Below are 8959 nucleotides of genomic sequence, written 5' to 3'. Positions count from 1 at the left end.
CAGAGTTGTATCAAGGGAGTTATAAAACTGAAGTATCTGAGTTCTATAAATATAAAGTACATTTTTGGAAGGCTACTTTTGTGGATAAATGATCTGATTTTTTTTACATAACAGTATTTTTCACAGCTGTAAATACATGTAATGAGTGGAATTTTTTTCTTATTTTTTTTATAATTTTATAATTCATATTTTATTTGTACCTTCTAATGGTCTTTTCACACATACAGTATTCTGCGCAGATTTACTGCGCAGGATTTCAAGCTGTGTTCAGTTTACATTGAAATCTGCAGAAGGAAATCCTGCGCATCAAATCTGCGCGTCATATCTGCACAGAATACTGTACGTGTGAATAGACCAACATTTTTCATGATACAAGAAGCGTACAATATCTAGGCACATCTTTCAGCAAAAAGGGTTCATGTGCTAAAACTGTATTTTGTTTTATGTGACATATTGATGTAGTAGACTGCATGGGTTTGAAAACATTGTAATACCACAGGCATACACCAGGTGGTGCTTCTGCCTAAAACTAATACTCAGGAATAACACTGTATTGTTAAGCAGTTGTAGTCTGGATTTAGGGTGGAGATATGTTAATTCAAGGTATTTCGTGCCCAGCCCAGCAAGGCTAATGACACTATTCATGTGTACTTCCTTCAGTGCAGAGATTGAATTGTCAGCTACAGAATTTCCTTACACAACAAAGAAAGGTCTGGTAAGTACTGTCTTCGTGTTCTCAGAACTTTGACATATTCTATCTATAACCTATTATCTGCTAAAAACTTTTTAGGTAAAGTAGCTTCTACATGCTGTATGTCATCTATCAATACATGTCTATATGTATCTTCTATGTAATGTAAGATGCCTGTTACATCCCATGTACAGTTCCTGCCATAGCCTTCATGTCCTCTTTTTCTTATATCTGAGCAGTTGAGTTATTCTTAGCATGTAATTCTATGAAATTCAATCAAATCACCCTGCCTATTCTTTTGTTATGTATCGCTCTGAACATGTGCCAAGGAAATACTGGAATTCCTATGTTTGTGTTAGAGATGAAGGTTAGGAAGGTGTAACAGACAAGTACGTGACTTTTACAAATAATCCAACTTCTCTTGAGAAGTTATGTGAGTACTATAAGACATGGAATGGGTTTAATGGGTGCAAATGTTCTGTGCAGCAATACCCGGTAGGCCACCTAAAAAATGTACATTCAGGCAAGAGTGAAACTGGGGAGAAGAACATATCGATGCTTGGCCCTTTATCAGTACCATGATTCTATATAGCCATGCAGTGGTTCAGATATCGGGCAGGTGTAAGATCTAATGAATGCAATGTTTGATATTCCCTATACAGTAGAGTGGATGTATATAGCAGGAGTCCCATAATGTATAGAGTCACATACTGTGTTTTTAGTGTCTCATTATTTAGGAAAATGATATATCATCAGTTGTCAGCCATTTGTGTTTGTCAGATAGCCACGATTTTCATAGCAGTGAAAGAATCTCCAACAAATTGTGATACTTTTGAAACTTTTAAATACGTAAAGGGAATTAACACGGTAAAGGAGGAGAGGAGATTCAAAAGAAGAAAAACCACTACAAAAGAATATAGTTTTAGAGGCAAAGGTTGATGCAGTAATATCAGGTATTACTTTACTGAGAGAGTAGTGGGTGCATGGAATAACCTTCCTGCAGAAGTGGTCGCTGTAAATACAGTGATGGAGTTTATGCATGCATGGGATAGGCAAAAGGCTATCCTTCATATAAGATTGGGCCAGGGAACTTCCTCTGTAAATCCAATATTATCCTGAAAAGAAGACTAGTCCTGGATTCATGACCGTTAAAGTAATTTTTTTAATATATACGTATGTAAAAAGATGAAAAAAAAACAGTTGAAGGTGCGAATCTAGTGCAGTAAATCCCAATATATATATATATATATATATATATATATATATATATATATACAGAGAGAGAGAGAGAGAGAGATTATAAAAAACAATTGATCTGTAATAAGAGGCACTCACCTTTGTTTGTTGTGGGGCAGGCACAACACTGTAAAGTGCCTTATTTTAAGACAAGGATAGGAGCTGCAAGCCGCTGGTATCAGTTCCACACAGGAGCGGTGAGGAGACTTGGAGGATGCTTGCTAAGTAGTTTTGGTCCTGATGAAGAAAGGAATGTTCCCCTAGAAACCCCTAGTCCATTGATTGTTTGTTGGATTATTTATAATATCTGTAAATAAAAGTTATCCCTTTCATCACACCTGGATTACATGATCAATTTCTAGATTAGTGAGTGCAGGCACAAGCTGTTTTTCCAAGGAGTGTACATGCCAAAACTCCCCAGCAAGTATTCTTCCTTGACAATGTGTTAGTGATATCTTCTGTGGATATCATAGTAGGATATATGATTTACAGTAAATTTTATTTGAGCTCATAGGGGGAGATTTATCAAAACCTGTCCAGAGGAAAAGTTGCCCATAGCAACCAATCAGATTGCTTCTTTCATTTTTGAAAAGGCCTGTGAAAAATGAAAGAAGCGATCTGATTGGTTGCTTTGGGCAACTGGACAACATTTTCTCTGCACAGGTTTTGATAAATCTCCCTCATAGTGTAAGAAACAACTACAATCAACATTCAAAATATTTCCTCACTGGACATAGAATAAGGGAAATTCATTAGATAAACAATGAGAGAAATTCTTTGGGATTTCTGGGTTACAAAAAGGAAAGTAGACCAAAAAATGGGAATAAACCTTTAGAATAAATGAGTACATCTACCTCAAGAAGAAACCAAACCCCAATGGTTTTATGGACTTTTGAATAAGGAGTTAGTTGTCTGTATGAGTGAGATATGTTACAATAAATAGAAAAAAATAATATTCAACAGGTTGGGTGATGCATTTTTTTATTTTTTATTAAGCATTTTTCTATTTTTCAAAGAAGGGAAAATGTGAGACATGAGTACAGTTATTTATATCAATTAATAATGTCCATGTGTTTCATATTAGTCCATTGTTTATCTTGGAGATGATAAACATTGGATGTTACAAACCATATGAATAATGCTTTATAACTTAAGCATGATGATGGGTGGAATATCTGCTCGGAACATGTAATGTAGTGGGGGAGAAAGAGAAAAATGGGAAAAGAGGAGGATGGGAGAAAAGAATACATGGAACAAAAAGTCGCCTATCAACCTCATGGTCCAAAGCCACCATGATGGTTATAGGGGGTTCTCATAATCAAAGCATATACAGTCTAGTGGAGCATGGGTCATTCATTTTCAGTTGTCCCTTAAGAAGGCCTGTGATCAAGTACCAGGCAAGTAGGGCAAAATTACAATCTCTGTCTTTTAAATGTGAGAGTAAAGTAAAGGAAATCTGTCACTAGTTTTGTACTGCTCTAAATGACAGAGGGAATCACAACAATCGGTAATTCACTATGATTGGCTATGCCATTTCAGAGTGAATCACTGTTGTAACTTTGGATGGAAAAGGGGCTCCTAGTCATACACAAATAGGGAGATGTGAGACATGTCGATCACCCCAAATACTCAGAGACCAGTTCCTGCCTAAAGTTACAATTGTGATAACTCTGAAATGGCACAGCCAATCAGAATGAATTATAGCCTCTTAATGTTTCTCACTGCCACAACCAGCAACAGGTTCCCTTTAAATTTAGCTCTGGGATTGGAGGTAGGCAAATAAGGTTCTGGGTAGACTGGGGTATTATACTTTGAACACCTCTAAATTCTACAATGGAGGCTCCTTTTTGAAAATTAATTTATCTATATTAGTAATATCTTCATGGTTACAGACAATGGCCCTCATTTACTATTCTAAACCCGACCTCTTTTGTCGGGTTTTTTTGGCGCATCTTTGTCTGCGCCATGTTGCAGACATCGTGCGCCAGTCTGCGACACTATGCGACATTTTTTCCCGACGGACCCAATGTGTATTCTCCCAAACCCGAAAAAGGGGCGTAACCCGACATTTCTGAGCTTTCCCACGTATTTATTAAGGTTTCCAACCCGAATTTGTTGAATTGTTGTGGATTTTTTCCCGACAGCTCAGAGGAGTTGGAAACCAAAACCAACAAAACCCACGTGCGACAAACAAGATGCGACATAATAATAAATACCAGGGGAAAAAAGCAGTCGGGTAAGAAAGCAACATAGACTTACAACCCGATTTTCTTAGTAAATGAGGGCCAATATGTAAGTGCCCTCCTTGGAAGTTTGGATTTTATTTGAGATTTGTATAGGGAAATGTATGAAGTTACTTGCAGGTGAAGGTTTATTTCATGTTTTTTTTTGTATGTAAAAATCAGTAGTAGCTTTAATCTCATTTCAGGTATTTTTTCCTAAGACAGGGGAAGAAAATTAGGTTATGTGTAACATGGTTGTTCTATCAATGGGATTGTGCATTGTAAGGTATTTTTAGTCAGTCATATGTCTATTCTGTGTAGCGAAGCTGTCTAAAAATATGTTACCTGGAAAACAAATACTATCACGCTTCCCACCTTGTTGCAATATACAATAAGCTATTCTAGATCATTTACCACCCCAAATGAATTTGCAGTATAAAAGTTTAGACCAAAATTATCTTTTAGTAAATATGCCATGTATCTCCCTAGGGAAAAAGATGTAGACAATTTCTAAATACTGAACATATCCAGTATTGGTGGTTAGTTTGAAAACACATCGGGGGACATTTATCTTTCAATATAGACTTTTTTTTCCATCTATCCTTGGCGCTTGAATGTCGCAGTTATGTAAATTTAGGGACTTATATGTGACTTTTTGAATAGAAGTTTCCTAGTGTTTTGCGTAGCAGTACACCGTTTTCTGATTTAGACATGCACTGCACCCTTATTTATCATATGCAACATTTGTAATAAGTCGCAAAATATTGCGCTAACCCCGATTTCTAGGCGCAAAAGTACGCATATCAAAAGCACACGTACAAAACCTCTCTACCCTGCGCAAAACAAACAAACGTGCACAGCCGCGTGGAATTCATTATCTAAGGTAGACACAGATGATAAATTACACATTACTAATCAAAAAGTTAGAAGGAAAAAAGACCGGTAAAAAAAGAGTAGGGTACACTTTTAAAGATAAATGTCTCCCATGATGTCTTGAATACAGAATATAGAATTTACATAAAAATTGTATTTGTAACAATTTAGGTATACATCTTATAAAGCTGCTTATTCTGTCTTCTTCTTGAAGGTTCGGCTGTACTCTGTCAGGACACTAACATAAAACACATTTGTTTTGGAATCCCAGGAATTTGGGTATGTTTGATTGTCTTACTCAATAGGGATGTGGATCTTCTTTATCCTTCCTGTGATTCAAGTTCTCGCATAGTACTTAGAGGGAAATACAAGTAGACTATATATATATATATATATATATATATATATATATATATATATGTATGTATGTATGTATGTGTATATATATATATATATATATATTTGAAAAGTTATTTTTACTAGAATAAGTTGAAATTTATTTTTAGAGGAAACACAGGGCCTACATTGATTCAGTTGCCAATAATGTAAAAAAAAAAAAATTATACAAACATATGCACACAAACAAACATGTGTAGTTTAAAAGCCAATGGGGAGATTCGTCAAAACTTGTGCAGAGGAAAAGTCAACCAGTTGCCCATAGCAACCAATCAGATCGCTTCTTTTATTTTTGAAAAGGCATCTGAAAAATAATATTATTATCATACTGTTACTAGATAAAAAAAAAAAATACTATGCACAGATCAATTTCCCCTATACAGTGCCCATATAGTGGTAGATACCAGGTTGCCCAGTACATTGGCCCCCGGTAGGTAGTACCCTCTGTATATAGTACAGGCCTCTAGTTGGTAGTTTCCAACATAGATAAGCCCCGATTGGTACGTTCTCCAGTATATTGGCCCTCGGTATCTCAATAAAACAAACATAGTCTGCCTGTGGTTTTGAATCCCTCAATATAACATTAAAAGGCAGTGCTGCAAAATAATAGTATACACTTCAAATTTGCTTGAACATAGTCACGAGTAGACTGCACAGTCACAGAGGCCAGCCGAGTCGTAGAGGCACACCTTCTCTCTGCCCTGACCAGCATGCCGTTGCAACTCACTGGTCCCTTCAATAGTTCAACTGGATAAGAAAATAGCCGCAATTTAAGTTTACTAACTGTGTCCACAGTAAGGGTACTGACTGCCCCATCTCCTTATGCCCTAACTGTTGAGGTGTGCAGCTCTGTACCTCATACGGAGGTGAGAGTTGCACTTTAATACACTTCTTGTATACATTTGCTCATTGTTTTGGCAAACAAAATGCACTTAGTAAATCTGATTTAAAAGTTTTGCTACATTAGATCCTTTATACAGAACTGCAATCTGAAGGCTTAACACATTTTTCTCTACTACATAACATACAGTCTAATCTCTCTTCCACAATAACAAACATTTACATGTACAATTACAACCTCACTGTATGTGATGATTTCAGAAGCTAACTAGCTCACAAGTATGTGTATCTTGAGAATCCAGATACTGATTCTTATCTATTCCAAAAAACAACATGTCAAAACTTTCAATTATTATAGCTTATATGATAAATGTAATAAGTATCTTGTATTTATGTAGTCGCATATGCTATTGGCTATTCACAAGTTATATTATTTCTAATATTCAAACTGCTGTATTTAACAAACTCTTATAAGGCCTTTGATCTAAGTCTAAAATATGGGTCTGAACTGGAGTAAATTCAACTTACAAAGGTCACCGAAAGTGATGCAATCATTGAGAACAAGCTGCTTTTGTTCATTTAGATCTTGCTGCATTCCTTTTAAAGTTTTTATATTCTTCCAATAGAATCATTTTGAATTCAGATAGATTTTTTTTTAATTATATTAGAATATTCTTCCAAGAAATCTTGCACCAATTTAATTCTGTTATGTGTATAACTTTTGCACACACCAAAACTTTGGCTGGGCTTACACAGCTAGTTTGTATCTATTTTAGGGCCCTTAAAGACTATGGGGGAGATTTATCAAAACCTGTGCAAAGGAAGAGTGGTGCAGTTGCCTATAGCAACCAATCAGATGGCTTCTTTCATTTTCCACAGGCCTCTTTAGAGGCCTGTGGAAAATGAAAGAAGCAATCTGATTGGTTGCTATGGGCAACTGCACCACTCTTCCTCTGCACAGGTTTTGATAAATCTCCCCCTATGTTCACACCTCCGTATAGGACATTTTTTTTATTCAACGGGAGTCTGCTGCGCTGTGCACATGACGGAATTTCTGTGCCAGGTGTTTCTGCCGTGGAAATTCTGAATTCTGTGTCCACAGAAAGAATGAACCTGTTCATTCTTTCTGAGGACTTTGCACGGAATGCATAGCTTTGTATTCCTGTGTGGTCCTAGCGCCAGCATATTATGCCAGAGCCTGCAGTCTCCAGAATGTCTGCATGGAGATTTTCCAGGTAGACATTCTGAATTGTGAACATAGTTTTAGGCTATGTTGACACCCCTGAATTTCTGTGCGTAATTTCGCATTGGAATCCTGCACGGAGATTCGGAGAGTCAGTTTACACAGAGTGAGGAATGTCCAACTACTATGATTTTATTGGCCACACAAAAGATCTGCTGACAAACAAACTCTTCTTGGATACATATTATAATGGGCGTATACTCAAGTCTTGACATTTTTTGGATTTTTCAATAAACCAAAAGAGTGAATCAAGTTTAAAAAAAATCCAAATTTTATATCCTATTTCCTTGGCCTAATAATTATGGTTATTTTGATAGGGTGGAGCAATGACTAGTAGAGATGAGTGAATTTTAAAAAAATTCGATTCGGTCGATTCGCCGAATCTTCCCAAAAGATTTGTTTTGTTCCAAATTTATTTGCAATGAATTGCTATTAAAAACAGCTATTTCTGGCCTACAGGGAGCCTCAATGGGGGTGTAGAATGCTGTGCCTTTCTGTAACATGCATAGGGTGTGTGCTGGGTTAGTGAAATAATACTGTTATTCAGTATGACATGCAGATCAGAGGCGTTGCTATTAGAATCAATGTCGCAGAGCGGCACAATGACAGAGCCTGGAGGTGGCATCAGTATGATGGCAAACTCTGTTAGTTGCGGCCACAAATCAAGTTTGGCTGCCCAGAAGTCCAGCGGATCTTCAATGTTTGTTGGCATGGCAATGTCAAGGTATGCCACCACCTGCTGGTTCAGGTCCTGTTCCAGGTCTACCTGCTGATAAGTTGCTTCACTATGCGGGTGAAGAAAGCTAATCATCAGCGACTGTAGACTCAGGCTGCTGCTGATGGAGCTGGTACTGCTCCTGCCACCCCACCCCTCCCCAGCAGTCATGGCAGTGGAAGGTGAGCGCAGAGGACCCCCGAGTCAGATCTGCGAGAGGATGGACAATGGCGCAGATAGACATTAGCCACCTAACTACGTAGAATGTCTCTGTAGTAGGTCAGTTTGTCCTCCCTCTCAGTGGGTGTAAAAAAATGCCCCCATTTTGTGCCGGTAGCAAGTGGAGAGACAGAAGTCATCCCGATGCTGAATGGGAACAGCATAGGACAGAGGCAATGGGCGGACAAGGACTGCTCCCAGGCCATGCCAACTGATGGTTGTGCCTGAGGAACCCACCGTCTGTTGACTGGGTGTGTCAGATGTCACTTGTGATGAAGTGGATGTCCGTGTCAACCATTCGATGATGGAAGATGGGTTGCTAGTCGAGACACGACCGCTAGCTGATACCGGGAGCTCAGGCCTCTCGCTGCAACTCCTGCTGCCACTCACCCCTAGTCTTCTGCCACCTCTGCCTGATGAATTTAGGCCTCTGCCTCTCCTCTGTGCACATCCTGGCACTTCTCTGCCTGACATACTTAGTGCGTATATGAGGGGAGCACAATGCGCTCCACTACGCTTAAAAC

The 8959-nt window shown here is 38.1% G+C and overlaps 1 protein-coding gene across 4 annotated transcripts in view; it reads left to right on the top strand.

The window, feature by feature from the left end:
• Positions 1-646: 646 nt before the first annotated feature.
• Positions 647-8959, top strand: part of SH2D4A (SH2 domain containing 4A) — a 120973-nt gene continuing 112660 nt past the window's right edge. For 2 of the 4 annotated variants that reach the window (XM_056569228.1, XM_056569219.1), the window contains exon 1: positions 647-715. The gene's annotated coding sequence lies outside the window, so the exon portion shown is untranslated. Of the gene's footprint in view, positions 716-2720; positions 2831-5236; positions 5302-8959 lie in introns of those variants that run through there. The other 2 variants (XM_056569225.1, XM_056569227.1) reach the window with 2 other exon arrangements.

The sequence above is a fragment of the Hyla sarda genome, chromosome 1 (assembly GCF_029499605.1).
Source record: "Hyla sarda isolate aHylSar1 chromosome 1, aHylSar1.hap1, whole genome shotgun sequence".
Lineage (NCBI taxonomy): Eukaryota > Metazoa > Chordata > Amphibia > Anura > Hylidae > Hyla > Hyla sarda.
Note: the sequence above shows the minus strand (reverse complement) of the source record. Positions and strands in the feature narration are given on the sequence as shown.